At 45.6% G+C, this 23,560-nt stretch overlaps 1 protein-coding gene across 1 annotated transcript in view; it reads right to left on the bottom strand.

The window, feature by feature from the left end:
• The window catches only part of ATF5 (activating transcription factor 5), a 23,878-nt gene extending 13,615 nt beyond the window's left edge, over window positions 1–10,263 (bottom strand). Inside the window, exon 1 of the mRNA XM_077460575.1 lies at window positions 10,062–10,263. The gene's annotated coding sequence lies outside the window, so the exon portion shown is untranslated. The remainder of the gene's footprint in view (window positions 1–10,061) is intronic.
• Between the last annotated feature and the right edge of the window lie 13,297 nt (window positions 10,264–23,560).

Genomic DNA, 23,560 nt, shown 5'->3' with positions numbered 1-23,560 from the left:
TATATATATATATATATATATATATAAAAATGTATTATTACTATTAGTTTGTGTGTAAAATTATATATAATTTTTTTTTTATTATTATTTTACTTCTAAATAAACGTTGCCACATCCCATCAGGATTGAAGAAAAAATTAAAAAGGGCTTGGACCTTTTAGGCACGACCAGACAAAATGTACAAAATTATATTTTTATTATATGAACATAGTAAACAATATATATATATATATACACCTTAATGAGTCAAATACTTTAACGTAATGCATCTGTATATATCCAACTTCTAACTACATGGAGTCTGAAAGATAAAAATATAATTTCATTGTAGTAAAAAAAAAAAAAAAAAAAAAAAATCCAAGAGTGTGGCTCCACGCATTCTGTGTGTCATTGCAGCATCAGCTGATGTTTCCGAGGGGTTCCTGACGTTTGAGGGGTTCCTGAGGGGTTCCCGAAGGATTCCTGAAATTCCTGAGGGGTTCCCAAAGTTTGAGGGGTTCCTGACATTCCCGAAGGGTTCCTGAGGGGTTCCTGATGTTTGAGGGGTTCTTGAGGGGTTCCTGACGGGTTCTTGATGTTCCTGAGGGGTTCTGAAGGATTCCTGAAATTCCCGAGGGGTTCCTGAAGTTTGAGGGGTTCTTGACTTTCTCGAGGGGTTCCCTGAGGGGTTCCTGATGTTCCTGAGTGATTCCTGACGTTCCCAAGGGGTTCCTGAGGTTTGAGGGGTTCCTGATGTTTGAGGGGTTCCTGAGGGGTGGCTGACGTTCTCGAGGGGTTCTTGACATTTGAGGGGTTCCTGACGTTCCAGAGAGGTTCCTTTGGGGTTCCTGATGTTTAGGGGTTCTAGAGGGGTTCCTGTCAGGAGATCACCTCATATTTTTACCTCTTATGAATCAGTGGCGATGTTGTCTTTTCCCATTTCCCATATGCTTCATTCACCGCTGGCCTTTGACATCCAATTTTTCAAACCCCCCCTCCCCCCCCCCTCTTTAATTCCTCGCCTTCAGTGAAATTGATCTTTCACATCCAAACTATCATTTTTGACGGGACTACCTGACCCTCCAGCAGCTGCCCTGCATCTTGTATATTCGGATTTGTTTTTAAACTGTGAGCTTATACTTCATCTAGCCTCATATTATATATCATTCTGATGCTCCTGAAGAAGCCGCAAGGCACGAAACACGTGGAGCCGAGATCCAGTCTACATCGCTTTACTGTAATATAGCCGCACTCTTGGATTCATTACTACAATGGAATGATATTTTTCTTCTTTCAGACTCCATGTAGTTAGAAGTTGTATATATAAAGATGCATTACTTTAAATAGTATTCGACTCATTAATGTGGATTTTATTTTATATATATATAATTTTTTTGTTTGCTATGCTCATATAATAAAAATATAATTTTGTAAATTTTTCTGGTTGTGCCTAAAAAGTCCCAAGCCTTTTTTTTTACAATTTTTCCACAAATCTCCTCATGCCTCTGCCCCTGAGAGTCGCCATACACTTTACAATCTGCGTACAATCAAATTTAGATTTACCAAAAAATAATGTAATATGAGCGCCTACCTAACCTGTCCAATCATTGTGCATGCAGTTTGGCGGACGCACTTCATACAATTCCCCCCCCCCCCCCCCCCCCGAATGTGCGCGGTGAGCGTAAGAGTCATGCCTGTGGCCGTCAGAGTCTTGCAATGCCTTCTGGGACTTGTAGTTCCACAACAGCTGGAGGGCACAGAAGAGACAGGTCCTCTTTAGTTGAACCCATCTTGTCCCTTTTGTGGGCTGGTGATTGGGCCTCGGACCCCCCCCCCGGTTGCTGGTTTTGTATAAAGTTTGATGTTCTTTTGTCGTTCTCCTCACTTTGTGTGTTATTTGTGGAATTAGACTTTTATTTCCCATTATATTCTGCTCTATCACACAGCCACAGAATGCTGCCCCCTGCTGGGCACCTTTTTTAGAACTTTTTTTTTTTTTTTTGCTCCAGCAGGTGAAATATTTGCAGACTTCTTAGGCCTCATGCACACGAGACGCAGTTAAACGCGCGTTCAGATGCAGTTGGACAGTTTTTTCAACTGCACCTGAACTCATTCAATGTTATCCTATGTGTCCATGCACACAGTCTCGTTTTTTTCCGTTTATATGCAGTTGCGTTTAATCTCGTTTTTCCAGAAGCAAAAAAATGCGTTCAGAAACAAAAATTTCTGCGTTTCAGACGCAAAACGCGGCTAAACGCGGCTAAACGCGGCTAAACGCGGCACCCGCGTTTAGCCGCGTTTGCGTTTATATGCGTTTTTTAAAGGTGACCTTTTTTTTTTACATTAAAAATCTCAAAAATGATTGCAAATGATGAAAAACCATTAGAAAAATATTTTAAACAATTGCAATTGCAAGTGGACAATCCACAACTTGTGGCAAGTGACGTGGCAAGTGGACAATCCACAACTTGTGGCAAGTGACATGGCAGGTGGCAAGTGATGTGGCAAGTGGACAATCCACAACTTGTGGCAAGTGACGTGGCAGGTGAAGTGGCAAGTGACGTGGAAAGTGGACAATCCACAACTTGTGGCAGGTGATGTGGCAAGTGATGTGGCAAGTGGACAATCCACTTGTGGCAGGTGACGTGGCAGGGGACGTGGCAAGGGACGTGGCAAGGGACGTGGCAAGTGGACAATCCACAACTTGTGGCAGGTGATGTGGCTGGTGACGTGGCAAGTGGACAATCCACATCTTGTGGCAGGTGATGTGGCAAGTGACGTGGCAGGTGATGTGGCAAGTCACGTGGCAAGTGGACAATCCACAACTTGTGGCAGGTGATGTGGCTGGTGACGTGGCAAGTGGACAATCCACAGCTTGTGGCAGGTGGCATGGCAGATGACGTGGAAAGTGGACAATCCACATCTCGTGACAAGTGACGTGGCAGCTGACGTGGAAAGTGACGTGGCAAGTGGACAATCCAAAACTTGTGGCAGGTGACGTGGCAAGTGACGTGGCAGGTGACGTGGCAAGTGATGTGGCAAGTGGACAATCCACAGCTTGTGGCAAGTGACGTGGCAAGTGGACAATCCACAACTTGTGGCAGGTGACGTGGCAGGTGACGTGGCAAGTGAACAATCCACAACTTGTGGCAGGTGGCGTGGCAAGTGACGTGGCAGGTGATGTGGCAAGTGACGCGGCAAGTAGACAATCCACAACTTGTGGCAGGTGATGTGGCAAGTGACGTGGCAGGTGATGTGGCAAGTCACGTGGCAAGTGGACAATCCACAACTTGTGGCAGGTGATGTGGCTGGTGACGTGGCAAGTGGACAATCCACAGCTTGTGGCAGGTGGCATGGCAGATGACGTGGAAAGTGGACAATCCACATCTCGTGGCAAGTGACGTGGCAGGTGATGTGGCAAGTGACGTGGCAAGTGGGCAATCCACAATTTGTGGCAGGTGACGTGGCAGGTGATGTGGCAAGTGGACAATCCCCAACTTGTGGCAAGTGACGTGGCAAGTGGACAATCCACAACTTGTGGCAGGTGCCGTGGCAAGTGACACGGCAAATGCAAGTGTACAACTGCTCTCTATGCTGCTGCTGCTCACTCTGATCAAAATAGCAGAAATAGTTAAAAAAAATGCTTTGAGAGCTTGGGGAGGGTCTACATGATGTTATCTTTATAAACGCGTTTAAACGCAAACGCGTCTAAACGCGTCTAAACACGTCGAAACGCGGCATGCAAACGCGGCAAAACGCGCGTTTCTAAACGCGCGTTTCAGCTTTTTTTTAACAGAGGATTCATCTGCGTCTCGTGTGCATGAGGCCTTAGGCAACGACATTTCTTTTTATTGTGTATTTGAGGTGTTTGTCAGTTCCTGGAACTCTCTGCATTCCTGAGAGTGGAAAAACAAAGGCGGGCGTCACGCTCTGCGCTCAGGCGTGCGATGGGCCGGGGTTGTGCAATGTGAAGGTCGAGCAGACTTTGCTCCGTCCAGACTTGTTACATTTACATTTTTTTTTTTTACATGAACAGTTTGTACCTTATTTTTTTTTCAGAAGGCCGCCATCTTTGAAAGCGAGGGGGGCTGAGCTACATTGGGGGGGAGGGGGGGCGTCATTTTGTGCTGCGGTGAGGTTCAGGCACATCGCTGGACATCGCCCCGTCATCTTAGGGGTGCAGGGGACCTAGAGATCGATCGCTGATAGAAGATTATCCCTACAGATTTGGTTCCTGTCCCACTCAGGACACTGTCTGCATGGAGTTTGCATGGGCTTCCTCTGGATTGGACGTGGTTATGGCGGCACAGTGGCTTAGTGGTGCCTCCCAGTCAGGACATAATCTGCATGGAGTTTGCATGGGTTTGCTCTGGATTGGACATGGTTATGGCAGCACAGTGGCTTAGTGGTGGATTGCAGCACCGGAGGTCTTTTGTTCAGCTCCCGTTCAGGGCACTGTCTGCATGGAGTTTGCATGTTCTCCCTGTGCTTGCATAGTTTTCCTCTGGTTTGGATGTGTTTAGGGCAGCATAGTGTCTTAGTTGCGCCTCCCAGTCAGGACATTATCTGCATGGAGTTTGCATGGGTTTGCTCTGGATTGGACATGGTTATGGCAGCACAGCATCTTAGTGGCGCCTCCCAGTCAGGACATTATCTGCATGGAGTTTGCACGGGCTTGCTCTGGATTGGACATTTTGGTTATGGCAGCACAGTGGCTTAGTGGTGCCTTGCAGCACCGGGGTCCGTGGTTCAACTCCCAGTCTGGACATTGTCTGCATGGAGTTTGCATCTTCTCCCTGGGCTGGTGCGTGTTTCCATTGGTTACCCTGGTTTCCTCCCACACTCCGAAGGCATGCTGGTGGTGCCTTGCAGCGATGGGGTCTTTTGATCATGACCCATTCCTGTCTGCATGGAGTTTGCATGTTCTGCCTGTGTTTGCACGTTTTTTCTGGTTTGGATATGTGCCTGGGTTCACGTTCAGGACACGGTTTGCATGGAGTTTGCGTGAGTTTCCTCTGGATTGGACATGGTTATGGCAGCACAGTGGCTTAGTGGTGGATTGCAGCACTGGGGCCTTTGGATCATGTCCTGTTCAGGACATTATCTGCATGGAGTTTGCATGTTCTGCTTGTGCCTGGGTGGGTTTCTTCTGGTTTAGGTATGATTAGATCAGCTGGGTAGCTTAGTGGTGCCTGGGTTCAAGACCCAGTCACGGCGTTATCTGCATGGAGTTTGCATGGGTTTCCTCTGGATTGGACATTGTTATGGCAGCCCAGCTTAGTGGTGGATTGCAGCACCGGGGTCTTTGGATTATGCCCCCATTCAGGACACTGTCTGCATGGAGTTTGCATGTTCTCCCTGGGCTGGTGCGTGTTTCCATTGGTTATCCTGGTTTCCTCCCACACTCCAAAGTCACGCTGCTGGTGCCTTGCAGCACTGGGGTCTTTGGATCACGTCCCATTCAGGACACTGTCTGTTCTTGCATGGGGTTCCTCTGGATTGGACATGTTTAGGGAAGCAGAGGGGCTAAGTGGTCCCTGGGTTCAAGTCCCATTCAGGACCTTATCTGCATGGAGTTTGAATGGGTTTCCTCTGGATTGAACATGGTTATGGCAGCACAGTGGCTTAGTGGTTGATTGGAGCACCGGGGTCCTTGGTTCAACTCCCAGTCAGGACGTTATCTGCATGGAGTTTGCATGGGTTCCCTCTGGATTGGATATGGTTATGGCAGCATAGTGGCGCCTGGCGGCACCGGGGTCCTTGGTTCATGTCCCATTCAGGACACTGTCTGCATGAAGTTTGCATGTTCTCCCTGGACCTGCATGGGTTTCCTCTGGATTAGACATGTTTAGGGAAGCAGAGGGACTAAGTGGCGCCTGGGTTCAAGTCCCAGTCAGGACACTATCTGCATGGAGTTTGTATGGGTTCCCTCTGGATTGGACATGATTATGGCAGCACAGTAGCTTAGTGGTGCCTCGCGGCATCGGGGTCCTCGGTTCATGTCCCAGCACACGGTCTGCATGGAGTTTGCATGTTCTCCCTGTGCCTGTGTGGGTTTCCTCTGGATTAGATATGATTAGAGTAGTTTAGTGGTCCCTGAGTTCAAGTCCCAGTCAGGACACTGTCTGCATGGAGTTTACATGGGTTTCCTCTGGATTGGACATGGTTATGGCAGCAAGGTAGCTTAGTGGTGGATTGCAGCACCGAGGGGGGGTCCTTGGTTCAACTCCCAGTCAGGACGTTATCTGCATGGAGTTTGCATGTTCTCCCTGGGCTGGGCGTAATGTGAATCCAGCCATACAAACTGAAATCGCATCGCATCAAAATGTGCAGGACCCCTTTTTCTTTTTTGGTCGGCACTTGAAAAATTGGAGCACACCCAGTGCGATCCGATTCCTGCACCATTTGACAATTCGCACTGCGATCTGCCAACCGATCCGGGGGCGTCATTAACTTTAGATTGGCAAACCCCCCCCCCCCCCCCCCAGCGGTTCACAGATGTCGGCGTGCGATATTGGGTGCGATGCGGGAACCGGCACTGAATCGCAAACATGTGACCCGGGATAAATGTCCGATGTACACAGGCGATTGTACTTTTGTTTTTTGTTTTTTTAGTTGTCCCTTTTGTTGTAACCTATTTGTAGTGTTTTGCGTTCGCTGTACGTATTGCTCACACTCCTCCCCTCCCCCCACCCCCCGGAGGGATCGACCCAAGTCAGAAAAACAAGTGTAAATTAAACCCCTGGGATGTACCAAGCAGATGGCGGAGGGGGGAGGGGGAGTCATACTCGCATCTGAAAGATGGTCCTGATTTTACAAACACGGGAACAGAATGCTTTTTTTTTTTTATTTTTTTTTTTTTTTTTTACTTTTTATAACTTTATAAAGACATCTGTTCATGTTTAATGTTAATATTTCCATCGTATTCTAACAGTGCGGTCTTCTGGGTGCGGCCAAAAGTGCCGCCGAACCATGACTGCGCACCAGTGCACAAAGCAAGGTCCATAAAGACATGAATGAGCGAGTTTGGGGTGGAGGAACTTGACTGTCCTGCACAGAGTCCTGACCTCAACCCGATAGAACACCTTTGGCATTAATTAGAGCGGAGACTGCGAGCCAGGCCTTCTCGTCCAACATCAGTGCCTGACCTCACAAATGCTCTTCTGGAAGAATGGTCAAACCCCCAAATCCCCATAGACACCCTCCTAAACCTTGTGGGCGGCCTTCCCAGAAGAGTTGAAGCTGTTATAGCTGCAAAGGGGAGGAGCCAACTCAATATTGAACCCTCCGGACTAAGACTGGGATGCCATTACAATTCATGTGTGTGTAAAGGCGGGTGTCCCAATACTTTTGGTAATATAATGTGTGTACTGTCTCCCCTCATGATGTAGAGTGCTGTGCAGACTGTAGACACTATATAAATATAATAATAATAATATATTTATCAAAATATGTCTAACATCCTGTCTGAGTGGTTCTCATTTTTGTATTGATCACAACGCAGAAAAGTCCCATAAATATCAGGCGATGTTCGGAGTCGGGCGCTCGGACTCTCCATCTCTTATAATAAAAGTGTCACTAAAAAAGAACAAAAAATAAACAAAAGAAAACCTCCTGAAAGCTGTAATAGATCTCTAATGATTATATAAGGTGACACTTCTTCTGTCAGTGTACTATGATGTCATAGTGTGATAATGATTTATGGTGGATAATGATGATCAGATGTGCAACTGGCATGAAAATCCATAAAAGGTGACATTTGTTTCCTCCTGATGTGCAACCTTGTGACCCCACCGAGCGTGGGAAATCCCTCTGTGGCCCCTCAGTAATGTTACTGTATGGGGGGGGGCACAGCCAGTGTTACAGCTGAATATGAACTTGTCATACTAAAACCAATCACATGGCTGCAGCTGCTGCAGAACCTCTTGGAAATCAAACCATAGCTCTTGGTCCCAAGGTGGTGGTGGAGGGGGGGGGGGGGGGGGGGGGGAGGGGGGGTCTGTCAGCATCTGCAGGTGTCCTCTAAAATTGTTAGTAACAGATCCCTAATTATTGTGACTTGGGGACAGGTAAAAACTCCCCCCCCCCCCCCCCCCCGGCATTATTATAAAACTGTGTAAAATAAGCAGGAAATTATATAAAGGCAACAATGTGTTACATAAGCAAAAATAATGTATACACTTATTGTATCTTGTTACATTTTATATATAAATAGATAAGTATATATTTAATAGTAAAATGTGAGATAAAATAAATATATAATTTAGTTTTTATGTATATATGTATATATATATATATATATATATATATATGTATATATATATATATGTATATAATTTATATTTTTTTTATGTGTGTGTAATAATATAAAAAAGATAATATAATAATTTTTTTATATTTCATAATATATACTATAATATCAAAAAATAAAATATTTATAATTAAATAATGTAATCTCATAGTAGCAATATATTCTGTAATATACATGTTAAAATAATATAAAAAAATATATATATATATATATATATTTACAATAAAATAATGTGGTAGTAAATAATAATTAAAAATATATTATTCTGTTCTTCTATTTCATAAAAAAATTATATATATTTTATATATATTATATACATTATTGTATTATATATTTTTATTTTATATATAATATATAAAAGAAAAAATATCCTCTAAAATTATTATTACTACTACATTATTTTATTATAACTTTTTTAATGTTATATTTCAAATATATATTATAATTTTCTTTTTTTATGTGTGTGTGTGTGTGTGTGTGTTTATGTATGTATGTGTGTATATATATGTGTGTGTGTTAAAATAAAAAAACTAATATTTATATATATATATATATATATATATATATATATATATATATATATATATATATATATATATATATATATATATGTGTATGTATGTGTGTGTGTTAATATAAAAAAAACGAATATTTATATTAAAATAATGTGGTAGTAGTAGCAATAAATATATATATTGCTACTACTACTACGTTATTTTAATATAAATATTAGTTTTTTTTTTATATTAACACATATATATATATATATATATATATATATATATATATTAGAATTTTCTTTTTATATTTTCAAATATAACTTTAAAAAAGTTATAATAAAATAATGTAGTAGTAATAATAATTATAAAAATATTTATTTTTATTTTTATATATTATATATATATATAAAATAAAAATATATAATACAATAATGTAGTAGTAATAATAACAATATATAGAAATAATGCATTTTTTTATTATATATATATATATATATATATATTAAAAAATTTAATAACATAAGTATATATGTTTCATTATTTTTATTATTAATTATTAAATATATAAATATGTATAATATTAATAATAAAATATAAGATAAATATTTTATTTTTATATTTTTTTAAATTAAAAAAATTAATTTGACATATATAACAAGCAGAACCATTTCCATTGTATTCTAGAAAAATAAAAAGTCCACAATCTCGTACACAATACCATAGGACTCAAACAATAACTATGTACAATGCAGAAAAATAAAAGCACTTTTTTTCCCCGCACAAGATAACGTATAGAAGGTTCTTTAAGTCATAACAGCCAATCAGATAAAATCTTACACCCCGTTAAAATGTTACACTACAAGAGGTCCCCTGATTGGTTACTGCAGGTCACCGCACTTTGTGTGATTTTTAATTTTCTTAACTTCATTTAAAAAAAAAAACATTTTTTTTTTTTTACTTATTAATTAATGATTAATTCATTTATTTTTATTGTGTGTATGGCAAAGGTTCGCTTTCCGCCCGCTCCGATTATTGGGGGTTATCGGAATCAGTAGCTCTTGTTTGGTGTTGTGGGAAAATGTGGAAGGAAGTGCGAGGAGCGATGTGGGAAAGGCGTGGCCGCGATCCCGGAATTTGGCTTTGCCAAAACACCGGCGCCGGCCCTTGGCTAGTGCCGCCTTTGGCTAGTGCCGCCTTTGCAGGAAGAGGAGATTGAAAAAAAAAAACATTTTTTAAATTTTTTTTTTTTTTAAATGTAGAAATGTACTTACGCCATGATTGCGGTTGTTGGCAGATGGCGGCACAAGTGCAGCGGCACACTTGTTGGGTGCAGATCTAGAGGGCCATGGTGACTCATGTACGAGACGGAGGATTTCACCGGGAGAGCTGCTGGAAGGATCTGGCGGGTGATGTGCCGAGGCGTCACTTCTATAGTGTAATCCCCGAGGTTACGTCACCCCCTCCCGGAGGAGGATCCCTCCGCCAATCGCACGCCTCCGCCCCTCTCACCTGCCCGGCCACACTGCTATGACGGCTAAAATAACACCGCCGCCCTCTGATGGGCGAATCGCACTTGGTGTACTTCACTTCTCTATGACTTGTGCTGCAGAATTCCTCCCTCCCCAGCCTCTCATTCTCTTTGTTTCTAGGAATTTGAAGGAACTCTTTCCTGTCGGAGGGAGAAGCGGTGACCTGCAGGAGATTGCAACATTATTGCATCAGCCGGAGGGGGGGGGGGGGGGGGGGGAGAGGCCGGGTCACCGAGTTTATGGGAGACAACTGCTGATTGGCTGATGCTGATGGGCCATGTGTGTGAGGCGAGAGCAGAGCCAGGCGACTGCTGAGGGAGTGTGACAGCATAACAGTGACACCGACACCATGACAGTGACAGCATGACAGTGACACCGACACCATGACAGTGACAGCATAACAGTGACAGCATGACAGTGACACCATGACAGTGACAGCATGACAGTGACAGTGACACCATGACAGTGATATTATGACAGTCACTGACCATGACAGTGACACCAAGACAGTGACAGCATAACAGTGACACAGTGACAGTGACAGTATGACAGCATGACTGTGACAGTGACACCATGACAGTGACATTATGACAGTCACTGACCAAGACAGTGACAGCATAACAGTGACACCGACACCATGACAGTGACAGCATGACAGTGACACCGTGACAGTGACAGCGTGGCAGTGACAGCATAACAGTGACACCATGACAGTGACAGCATGACAGTGACACCGACACCATGACAGTGACAGCATAACAGTGACAGCATGACAGTGACAGCATGACAGTGACATTATGACAGTCACTGACCATGACAGTGACACCAAGACAGTGACAGCATAACAGTGACACCGTGACAGTGACATCGTGACAGTGACAGTATGACAGTGACAGTATGACAGTGACAGTATGACAGTGACAATATGACAGTCACTGACCATGACAGTGACAGTATGACAGTGACAGTATGACAGTGACACCATGACAGTGACAATATGACAGTCACTGACCATGACAGTGACAATATGACAGTGACAGAATGACAGCATGAAAGTTTCAGTATGACAATGACAGTATGACAGTGACAGCGTGACCATGACGGTTGACAGTGACAGTATGACAGTTTCAATATTACAGTATGACTGCGTGACAGTATATAAGCGTGACAGCATGACAGTGTGACAAAGTGACAGTATGACAGTGTGACGATGACAGTGACAGCATGACTGGGACAGTATGACAGCGTGACCATGACAGTATTTAAGTGAGAATATGACTTTGACAGTGATAGTGTGACGATATGACAGCGTGACTGTGACAGTGTGACAGACCAGCATGACAGTGATGGTATGACAGTATAACAGTGACAGCGTGATGGTGATATTCTGCAGAAATCTCCCTCCACTGAGTCTGGCTGCAGCCATTTTAACTGTGGGCAGCTGAAGTTGCTGCCTATTCACTTCCTGGAATTACACTGAGCCACACCTCCAGCTCTGCAGCTCTCATTGGCCCTCTTATGACTCGCCCCCCCCCCCCTTCTCTTCCTGGCAAACTCTCACCAAAGTGAGAGAGAGAGCTGTGTGTTGTATCAGAATAACGCTACCCATCAGAAAATGCAACCGAAGTGACATTCCGTTGGAGCCATCTTGGTACACCCACCCTTATCTCACATTTGTGTAAATATTTTCTTTTCTCTTTTCATGTGACAACACTGAGGAAATGACACTTGTCTACAATGTAAAGTAGTGAGTGTACAGCTTGTATAACAGTGTACATTTCCTGTCCCCTCAAAATAACTCAACACACAGCCATTAATGTCTAAACCGCTGGCAACAAAAGTCAGTACACCCCCTAAGTGAAAATCTCCAGATTGGACCCAAAGTGTCAATATTTTGTGTGGCCACCATTATTTTCCAGCACTGCCTTCACCCTCTTGGGCATGGAGGTCACCAGAGCTTCACAGGTCACCACTGGAGTCCTCTTCCCCTCCTCCATGATGACATCACAGAGCTGGTGGATGTTGGAGACCTTCCCCTCCCCCACCTTCCATTTGAGGATGTCCCACAGATGACCAATAGGGTTTAGGTCTGGAGTCATGCTTGGCCAGTCCATCACCTTTACCCTCAGCTTCTTTAGCAAGGCAGTGGTGGTGTTGGAGGTGTGTTTGGGGTGGTTATCATGTTGGAATACTGCCCTGCGGTCCAGTCTCTGAAGGGAGGGGCTCATGCTCTGCTTCAGTATGTCACAGTACATGTTGGCATTCATGGTCCCCTCAATGATCTGTAGCCCCCCAGTGCCGGCAGCATTCATGCAGCCCCAGACCATGACACTCCCACCACCATGCCTGACTGTAGACAAGACACACTTGTCTTTGTCCTCCTCACCTGGTTGCCCCCACACACGCTTGTCACCATCTGACACCAAATACCTTTATCTTGGTCTCATCAGACCACAGGACATGGTTCCAGTAATCCATCTCCTTAGTCTGCTTGTCTTCAGCAAACTGTTTGTGGTCTTTCTTGTGCTTCATCTTTACAAGAGGCTTCCTTCTGGGATGACAGCCATGCAGACCAATTTGATGCAGTGTGCGGCGTATGGTCTGAGCCCTGACAGGCTGACCCCCCCACCCCTACAACCTCTGCAGCAATGCTGGCAGCACTCATACGTCTATTTCCCAAAGACAACCTCTGGATATGACGCTGATCACGTGACCTCAACTTCTTTGGTGGACCATGGCGAGGCCTGTTCTGAGGGGAACCTGTCCTGTTATACCGCTGTATGGTCTTGGCCATCGTGCTGCAGCTCAGTTTCAGGGTCTTGGCAATCTTCTTATAGCCAAGGCCATCTTTATGTAGAGCAACAATTCTTTGTTTCAGATCCTCAGAGAGTTCTTTGCCATGAGGTGCCATGTTGTACTTCCAGTGACCAGTATGAGGGAGTGAGAGCGATAACACCAAATTTAACACACCTGCTCCCCATTCACACCTGAGACCTTATAACACTAACGAGTCACATGACACCGGGGGAGGAAAAATGGCTAATTGTGCCCAATTTGGACATTTTCACTTAGGGGTGTACTGACTTTTGTTGCCGGCGGTTTAGACATTAATAGCTGTGTGTTGAGTTATTTTGAGGGGACAGGAAATTTACACTGTTATACAAGCTGTACACTCACTACTTTACATTGTAGACAAGTGTCATTTCTTCAGTGTTGTCACATGGAAAGATGTGAGGGGTGTACTTACTTTTGTGAGATACTGTATATAGGAAAGTATTTTGGAATCTGTGAATCTGTTTTGATGGTGACGTTTACAATCCAAAACAAGAACAAGGACAGAAGATTTAATAGATGGAAAGATGAAATCAATGAGAGAAGTTCTGCTTTATGTATCGGTGATCCATTGAGAATCGGCGTGCGGAGGAGGGGAGGGGGCGGGGCTTGTTGTGACATTTTGGTGGATCGCACCAGCTGGGGGGTTGTCCCGTCCACATCATGTACAATGACAGATCACCGCATTGTGCAGAACAATAAATTCCTTCATTCCGTATTATGAGACATTCTGTCTCCTCCTTAAAGAGAACTTGTCCTCACATTTCTGTATATAAAGCGGTGAGCTCCAAACTCTGCCCCCCCTGTATATCTTTACCCAGCCCCTGGGGCACTAACCCTCCCACCAACACCAATGATGGGGCACTATTCCTCCCACTGATACCAATGATGGGGCACTATTCCTCCCACTGATACCAATGATGGGGCACTATTCCTCCCACTGATACCAATGATGGGGCACTATTCCTCCCACTGATACCAATGATGGGGCACTATTCCTCCCACTGATACCAATGATGGGGCACTATTCCTCCCACTGATACCAATGATGGGGCACTATTCCTCCCACTGACACCAATGATGGGGCACTATTCCTCCCACTGATACCAATGATGGGGCACTATTCCTCCCACTGACACCAATGATGGGGCACTATTCCTCCCACTGATACCAATGATGGGGCACTATTCCTCCCACTGATACCAATGATGGGGCACTATTCCTCCCACTGACACCAATGATGGGGCACTAATCCTCCCACTGACACCAATGATGGGGCACTATTCCTCCCACCAACACCAATGATGGGGCACTATTCCTCCCACTGATACCAATGATGGGGCACTATTCCTCCCACTGATACCAATGATGGGGCACTATTCCTCCCACTGATACCAATGATGGGGCACTATTCCTCCCACTGACACCAATGATGGGGCACTATTCCTCCCACTGATACCAATGATGGGGCACTATTCCTCCCACTGATACCAATGATGGGGCACTATTCCTCCCACTGACACCAATGATGGGGCACTAATCCTCCCACTGACACCAATGATGGGGCACTATTCCTCCCACCAACACCAATGATGGGGCACTATTCCTCCCACTGATACCAATGATGGGGCACTATTCCTCCCACTGATACCAATGATGGGGCACTATTCCTCCCACTGATACCAATGATGGGGCACTATTCCTCCCACTGATACCAATGATGGGGCACTATTCCTCCCACTGACACCAATGATGGGGCACTATTCCTCCCACTGATACCAATGATGGGGCACTATTCCTCCCACTGATACCAATGATGGGGCACTATTCCTCCCACTGACACCAATGATGGGGCACTAATCCTCCCACTGACACCAATGATGGGGCACTATTCCTCCCACCAACACCAATGATGGGGCACTATTCCTCCCACTGATACCAATGATGGGGCACTATTCCTCCCACTGATACCAATGATGGGGCACTATTCCTCCCACTGATACCAATGATGGGGCACTATTCCTCCCACTGACACCAATGATGGGGCACTATTCCTCCCACTGATACCAATGATGGGGCACTATTCCTCCCACTGATACCAATGATGGGGCACTATTCCTCCCACTGACACCAATGATGGGGCACTAATCCTCCCACTGACACCAATGATGGGGCACTATTCCTCCCACCAACACCAATGATGGGGCACTATTCCTCCCACTGATACCAATGATGGGGCACTATTCCTCCCACTGATACCAATGATGGGGCACTATTCCTCCCACTGATACCAATGATGGGGCACTATTCCTCCCACTGACACCAATGATGGGGCACTATTCCTCCCACTGATACCAATGATGGGGCACTATTCCTCCCACTGATACCAATGATGGGGCACTATTCCTCCCACTGACACCAATGATGGGGCACTAATCCTCCCACTGACACCAATGATGGGGCACTATTCCTCCCACCAACACCAATGATGGGGCACTATTCCTCCCACTGATACCAATGATGGGGCACTATTCCTCCCACTGATACCAATGATGGGGCACTATTCCTCCCACTGATACCAATGATGGGGCACTATTCCTCCCACTGACACCAATGATGGGGCACTATTCCTCCCACTGATACCAATGATGGGGCACTATTCCTCCCACTGATACCAATGATGGGGCACTATTCCTCCCACTGACACCAATGATGGGGCACTAATCCTCCCACTGACACCAATGATGGGGCACTATTCCTCCCACCAACACCAATGATGGGGCACTATTCCTCCCACTGATACCAATGATGGGGCACTATTCCTCCCACTGATACCAATGATGGGGCACTATTCCTCCCACTGATACCAATGATGGGGCACTATTCCTCCCACTGATACCAATGATGGGGCACTATTCCTCCCACCAACACCAATGATGGGGCACTATTCCTCCCACTGATACCAATGATGGGGCACTATTCCTCCCACTGATACCAATGATGGGGCACTATTCCTCCCACTGACACCAATGATGGGGCACTATTCCTCCCACTGATACCAATGATGGGGCACTATTCCTCCCACTGATACCAATGATGGGGCACTATTCCTCCCACTGATACCAATGATGGGGCACTATTCCTCCCACTGACACCAATGATGGGGCACTATTCCTCCCACTGATACCAATGATGGGGCACTATTCCTCCCACTGATACCAATGATGGGGCACTATTCCTCCCACTGATACCAATGATGGGGCACTATTCCTCCCACTGACACCAATGATGGGGCACTAATCCTCCCACTGACACCAATGATGGGGCACTATTCCTCCCACTGACACCAATGATGGGGCAATATTCCTCCCACTGACACCAATGATGGGGCACTATTCCTCCCACTGACACCAATGATGGGGCACAATTCCTCCCACTGACACCAATGATGGGGCACTATTCCTCCCACTGACACCAATGATGGGGCACAATTCCTTTCACTGACACCAATGATGGGGCACTAATCCTCCCACCGACACCAATGATGGGGCACTATTCCTCCCACTGACACCAATGATGGGGCACTATTCCTCCCACTGACACCAATGATGGGGCACTATTCCTCCCACTGACACCAATGATGGGGCACTAATCCTCCCACTGACACCAATGATGGGGCACTAATCCTCCCACTGACACCAATGATGGGGCACTATTCCTCCCACTCACACCAGTGATGGGGCACTAATCCTCCCACCGACACCAATGATGGGGCACTATTCCTCCCACTGACACCAATGATGGGGCACAATTCCTTCCACTGATACCAATGATGGGGCACAATTCCTTCCACTGATACCAATGATGGGGCACTATTCCTCCCACTGACACAAATGATGGGGCACAATTCCTTCCACTGATACCAATGATGGGGCACAATTCCTTCCACTGATACCAATGATGGGGCACAATTCCTTCCACTGATACCAATGATGGGGCACAATTCCTTCCACTGATACCAATGATGGGGCACAATTCCTTCCACTGATACCAATGATGGGGCACAATTCCTTCCACTGACACCAGTGATGGGGCACAATTCCTTCCACTGATACCAATGATGGGACACTATTCCTCCCACTGATACCAATGATGGGGCACTATTCCTCCCACTGATACCAATGATGGGGCACTATTCCTCCCACTGACACCAATGATGGGGCACTATTCCTCCCACTGACACCAATGATGGGACACTATTCCTCCCACTGACACCAATGATGGGACACTATTCCTCCCACTGACACCAATGATGGGGCACTAATCCTCCCACTGACACCAATGATGGGGCACTAATCCTCCCACTGACACCAATGATGGGGCACTAATCCTCCCACTGACACCAATGATGGGGCACTATTCCTCCCACTGACACCAATGATGGGGCACTAATCCTCCCACTGACACCAATGATGGGGCACTAATCCTCCCACTGACACCAATGATGGGGCACTATTCCTCCCACTCACACCAGTGATGGGGCACTAATCCTCCCACCGACACCAATGATGGGGCACTATTCCTCCCACTGACACCAATGATGGGGCACAATTCCTTCCACTGATACCAATGATGGGGCACAATTCCTTCCACTGATACCAATGATGGGGCACTATTCCTCCCACTGACACAAATGATGGGGCACAATTCCTTCCACTGATACCAATGATGGGGCACAATTCCTTCCACTGATACCAATGATGGGGCACAATTCCTTCCACTGATACCAATGATGGGGCACAATTCCTTCCACTGATACCAATGATGGGGCACTATTCCTCCCACTGACACAAATGATGGGGCACAATTCCTTCCACTGACACCAATGATGGGGCACAATTCCTTCCACTGATACCAATGATGGGGCACTATTCCTCCCACTGACACAAATGATGGGGCACAATTCCTTCCACTGATACCAATGATGGGGCACTATTCCTCCCACTGATACCAATGATGGGGCACTATTCCTCCCACTGACACCAATGATGGGGCACTATTCCTCCCACTGACACCAATGATGGGACACTATTCCTCCCACTGACACCAATGATGGGACACTATTCCTCCCACTGACACTAAGGCTCGGACACTAATATTTCCCCCAATTCCAAAAACGGAACGTTTTCTTCTCCCACTGGCCTCAGTCTGGCTCCCTCTAAAGTCTGAAGCCCAATAAACTGCCCCTTTCTTTCTTTCTTTCTTTCTTTCTTTCTTTCTTTCTTTCTTTCTTTGTTTAGAAAGTTTGGAGTTTTATTTATTATATATCACTTTTCCTGCAGCATATCCAACAGTAAGAATGAAAAATACATTTCGTATTCCCTCCCAAAATATATAGCAGACCCTTTGGGATTGGTATGAATTTTAAGGGGTACCACACACAAATATGAACCCCACCCCCGCCCCTCTTGAACCATTCCAGACCACATACCCTCGGATTGGGGGGTGCCTTGCCTTCGAAATGAAAACAAGGGACCTGGCTGGTGGTTGTTGGGGGGGGGGGAGGGGGGGTCCGCAGGCCTTTATTAAAAAAAAAAAAAAAAAGGTTACAATACCCAAAAAACATCCCTTGTTGTGAACCCATCATCAACCAGAATGGCTGCCGATGTGCCATGACATCAGTGGTTCCTAGGCACGCAGCAACTGCTGCTTCCTTAGAAACCAGTGACCGTGGGAAGCTGGCCTATATATAGATGATATATACTGCTTTCTATATATGATGCTCAGCTCCCGCCAAAGAAGACCAGATGAAAAAAGTTGAAGGCAACCAATCAGAATGCCTTCCGATTCACTGTGATGTCAGCGGTTGCTAGGCACGCGGCGGGTGCCAGCACCCGCTGCTTCCTTAGAAACCCCTGACAGTGGGAAGCTGGCCTATACTGTGTATATAAATACTGCTTTTTATATATGATGCTCAGCTTCCGCCTAACAAGACCCGATGAAAAAAATTTGAAGCCAGCCAATCAGAAAGCCTTCCGATTCACTGTGATGTCAGCGGTTCCTAAGGACGCGGTGGGTGCCAGCGCCCGCTGCTTCCTTAGAAACCAGTCACAATGGGAAGCTGGCCTATATATAGAAATCCTGCTTTCTATATATGATGCTCGGCTCCTGACAAACAGGGGGCCCGTATGGGGAAAAAGTTGAAGCCAACCAATCAGGATGCCTGCCTATGCGCTGTGACGTGAGCGGTTCCTAAGGACACGGCGGGTGCCAGCACCCACTACTTCCTTAGTAACCAATGACAACAGGCAACTGTCATATATAGGAATTCCACTTCTATATATGATGCTCGGCTTCCACCAAAAAAAAGAGGTCTGGATGGGCAAAAGTTCAAGCCAACCAATGAGCATGCCTGCCAATGCATTGTGCCATCAGCTGTTCCTAGGGACCCGACGGGTCCAAGCACCCGCTGCTTCCTTAGGAACCAGTGACAACAGGCAGCTGTCATCTAAGGACCAGTAAGCGGCAGCATATTATGGATGGATCTGAAAGCATTCTGCAATGTGTGATTACCTGTAGTGTCCCAATCTTCCCCTGCACACCAGCTGAAGAGATCAGGCTGTCAGCTGAGATGAGAGAGAGCAGGCAGAGCACAGGGTTGAGCGGCTGGTGGCTGCAGTCTGACTGGGTTCTGCGGGGATTGAGAGGTGATAAGCTCGCAGAGTTCAGGCATGTATCAGGAGCCGATTCAAAGTCCACCTAGAGAAATGACTGGCGTGTCAGTTTTCTGGGTGGCACAGCCATGGAGGGCATGGATCATATATGATCATTGCAGTCATTCCAGGTATATGATAAGTCCAAGGAGCAGAGAACTCCTTTATGGTGTAACCAGCCCCGCCGAGTAATCAGCAGTGGAAAATCACCTGCACGGGGCCTGGAGCTCTGGTGACTGCAGTTAATCATATACAGACCTTCTGAAATCTCTATTAGACTGAATGAGATTGGGATCTTCTGCAGCATTGTGATGAAGGTAGAAGAGAGGAAACCATAAATATATATCTATATAGATATAGCTAGATATATATATATGGGAAAATAATAAATTTAATCCCCTGCAGATTGTGTAATAGAAATGGAGGGTCTATCATTTTTATCATCGGTGTATTTTATATGATAGAGACAGAATATCAGCCAAAAATCCAGAAAAAAACACGATACAAATGTTATAAATGGAGTTGCAGTTCGGTGAGTAAAATAAGTATTTGATCCCCAAGCAAAACATGACCTAGTAGTTGGTGGAGAAACCCTTGTTGGTGATCACAGAGGTCAGACGTTTCTTGTAGGTGGTGATGAGGTTTGCACATCTCAGGAGGGATTTTGCTCCTCTCTTCTCTACAGATCTTCTCTAAATCCTGAAGGTTTTTTGGCAACTCGAAGTTTCAGCTCCTCCATAAATTTTCTATAGGATTAAGGTCTGGAGACTGGCTGGGCCACTCCATGACCTTAATGTGATTCTTCTTGAGCCACTCCTTTGTTGCCTTGGCGGTATGTTTTGGGTCATTGTCATGCTGGAAGACCCGTCCATGACCCATCTTTAGTGTTCTGGGTGAGGGAAGAAGGTTCTCATCCAAGACTTTACAATACATTGGCAATGTGGAAAAGTCAGCTTGGACCTTTAGTGGAGAAACATCCCCAAAGCATCATGTTTCCACCTCCGTGCTTGACTGTGGGGATGGTGTTCTTAGGGTCATAGTCAGCATTTTTCTTCCTCCTTCCTCCTCATGGCAATGGTGAGACTGCATTCATGGTAATGGTGAGGATGCATTGATGGCAAGGGTGAGGCTGCATTCATGTCAATGGAGAGGTTGCATTCATGGCAATGGCGAGGCTGCATTCGGGCACTGGTGAAGTTGCATTCCTGGAAATGGTGAGGCTGCATTCATGGCAATAGGGAGGCTGCATTCATGGCAATGGAGAGTTTGCATTGATGGCAATGGTGAGGCTGCATTGATGGCAATTGTGAGGCTACATTGATGGCAATGGTGAGGCTGCATTGATGGCAATGGTGAGGCTGAATTGATGGCAATGGAGAGGCTGCATTGATGGCAATGGTGAGGCTACATTGACGGCAATGGTGAGGCTGCACTGATGGCAATGGTGAGGCTGCACTGATGGCAATTGTGAGGCTGCATTGACGGCAATGGTGAGGCTACATTGACGCAATGGTGAGGCTACATTGACGCAATGGTGAGGCTACATTGACGCAATGGTGAGGCTACATTGACGGCAATGCTGAGGCTACATTGACGACAATGGTGAGGCTACATTGATGGCAATGGTGAGGCTGCATTGAGGCAATGGTGAGGCTACATCGATGGCAATGGTGAGGCTACATTGACGGCAATGGTGAGGCTACATTGACAGCAATGGTGAGGCTACATTGACGGCAATGGTGAGGCTACATTGACGGCAATGGTGAGGCTACATTGATGGCAATGGTGAGGCTGCATTGATGGCAATGGTGAGGCTGCATTGACGGCAATGGTGAGGCTGCATTGATGGCAATGGCAATGGTGAGGCTGCATTGATGGCAATGGTGAGGCTACATTGACGGCAATGGTGAGGCTACATTGATGGCAATGGTGAGGCTACATTGACAGCAATGGTGAGGCTACATTGACGGCAATGGTGAGGCTACATTGACGGCAATGGTGAGGCTACATTGATGGCAATGGTGAGGCTGCATTGATGGCAATGGTGAGGCTGCATTGACGGCAATGGTGAGGCTGCATTGATGGCAATGGCAATGGTGAGGCTGCATTGATGGCAATGGTGAGGCTACATTGACGGCAATGGTGAGGCTACATTGACGGCAATGGTGAGGCTACATTGATGGCAATGGTGAGGCTGCATTGATGGCAATGGTGAGGCTGCATTGACGGCAATGGTGAGGCTGCATTGATGGCAATGGCAATGGTGAGGCTGCATTGATGGCAATGGTGAGGCTGCATTGATGGCAATGGTGGGGTTGCATTGACGGCAATGGTGAGGCTGCATTGATGGCAATGGTGAGGCTGCACTGATGGCAATGGTGAGGCTGCACTGATGGCAATGGTGAGGCTGCACTGATGGCAATGGTGAGGCTGCACTGATGGCAATTGTGAGGCTGCACTGATGGCAATGGTGAGGCTACATTGACACAATGGTGAGGCTACATTGACGGCAATGGTGAGGCTACATTGACGACAATGGTGAGGCTACATTGACGGCAATGGTGAGGCTGCATTGAGGCAATGGTGAGGCTACATTGACGGCAATGGTGAGGCTACATTGACGGCAATGGTGAGGCTACATTGACGGCAATGGTGAGGCTACATTGACGGCAATGGTGAGGCTACATTGATGGCAATGGTGAGGCTACATTGATGGCAATGGAGAGGCTGCATTGACGGCAATGGTGAGGCTACATTGACGGCAATGGTGAGGCTACATTGACGGCAATGGTGAGGCTGCACTGATGGCAGTGGTGAGGCTGCACTGATGGCAGTGGTGAGGCTGCACTGATGGCAATGGTGAGGCTGCACTGATGGCAATGGTGAGGCTGCACTGATGGCAATGGTGAGGCTGCACTGATGGCAATGGTGAGGCTACATTGACACAATGGTGAGGCTGCATTGACGGCAATGGTGAGGCTGCATTGACGGCAATGGTGAGGCTGCATTGAGGCAATGGTGAGGCTACATTGACGGCAATGGTGAGGCTACATTGACGGCAATGGTGAGGCTACATTGACGGCAATGGTGAGGCTACATTGACGGCAATGGTGAGACTGCATTGATGGCAATGGTGAGGCTGCAGATGGGCACTGACCCTTATTTTGCTTCACAGTTCTTTATTTAAAAAGTTAAAGTGAAGGTGCGTATTATACGCCGATAAATACCATATATACAAATAACACGCTTAAGCTCATCCTTAGTCCTGAGCAGCGCTGGAGGATTTGTTGGGAATCACAATATATATATATATATATATATAACAAAATATTATTGTAATATTAATAAAATAACATACATAATAAATAATGAATAAAAAATAAAAAATACATAAAAAATACATAACAAAATATAATTATAATATTAATAATAAAATAACATAAATAATGAATAAATAAATAATAAAAAATACATAACATATAATTATAATATTAATAATAAAATAATAACATAAATAATGAATAAAAAAAATAAAAAAATAAAAAAAAAAAAAAAATACATAACAAAATATAATTATTATATTCATAATATAATAACAGAAATAATAATAAGGTAAGCAATAAATTAAATAACATTTATTTAAAAAAAAAATCTGATGGTGGCGGGAGGGACCAAGGATTGCATAATCTAGGCAGA

Source organism: Lithobates pipiens, unplaced genomic scaffold, assembly GCF_037356315.1.
Source record: "Lithobates pipiens isolate NorthernLeopardFrog02 unplaced genomic scaffold, aLitPip1_a1.2 Scaffold_28, whole genome shotgun sequence".
In the NCBI taxonomy this organism is placed as follows: domain Eukaryota; kingdom Metazoa; phylum Chordata; class Amphibia; order Anura; family Ranidae; genus Lithobates; species Lithobates pipiens.
This window is presented reverse-complemented; position numbering and strand designations above follow the sequence as displayed.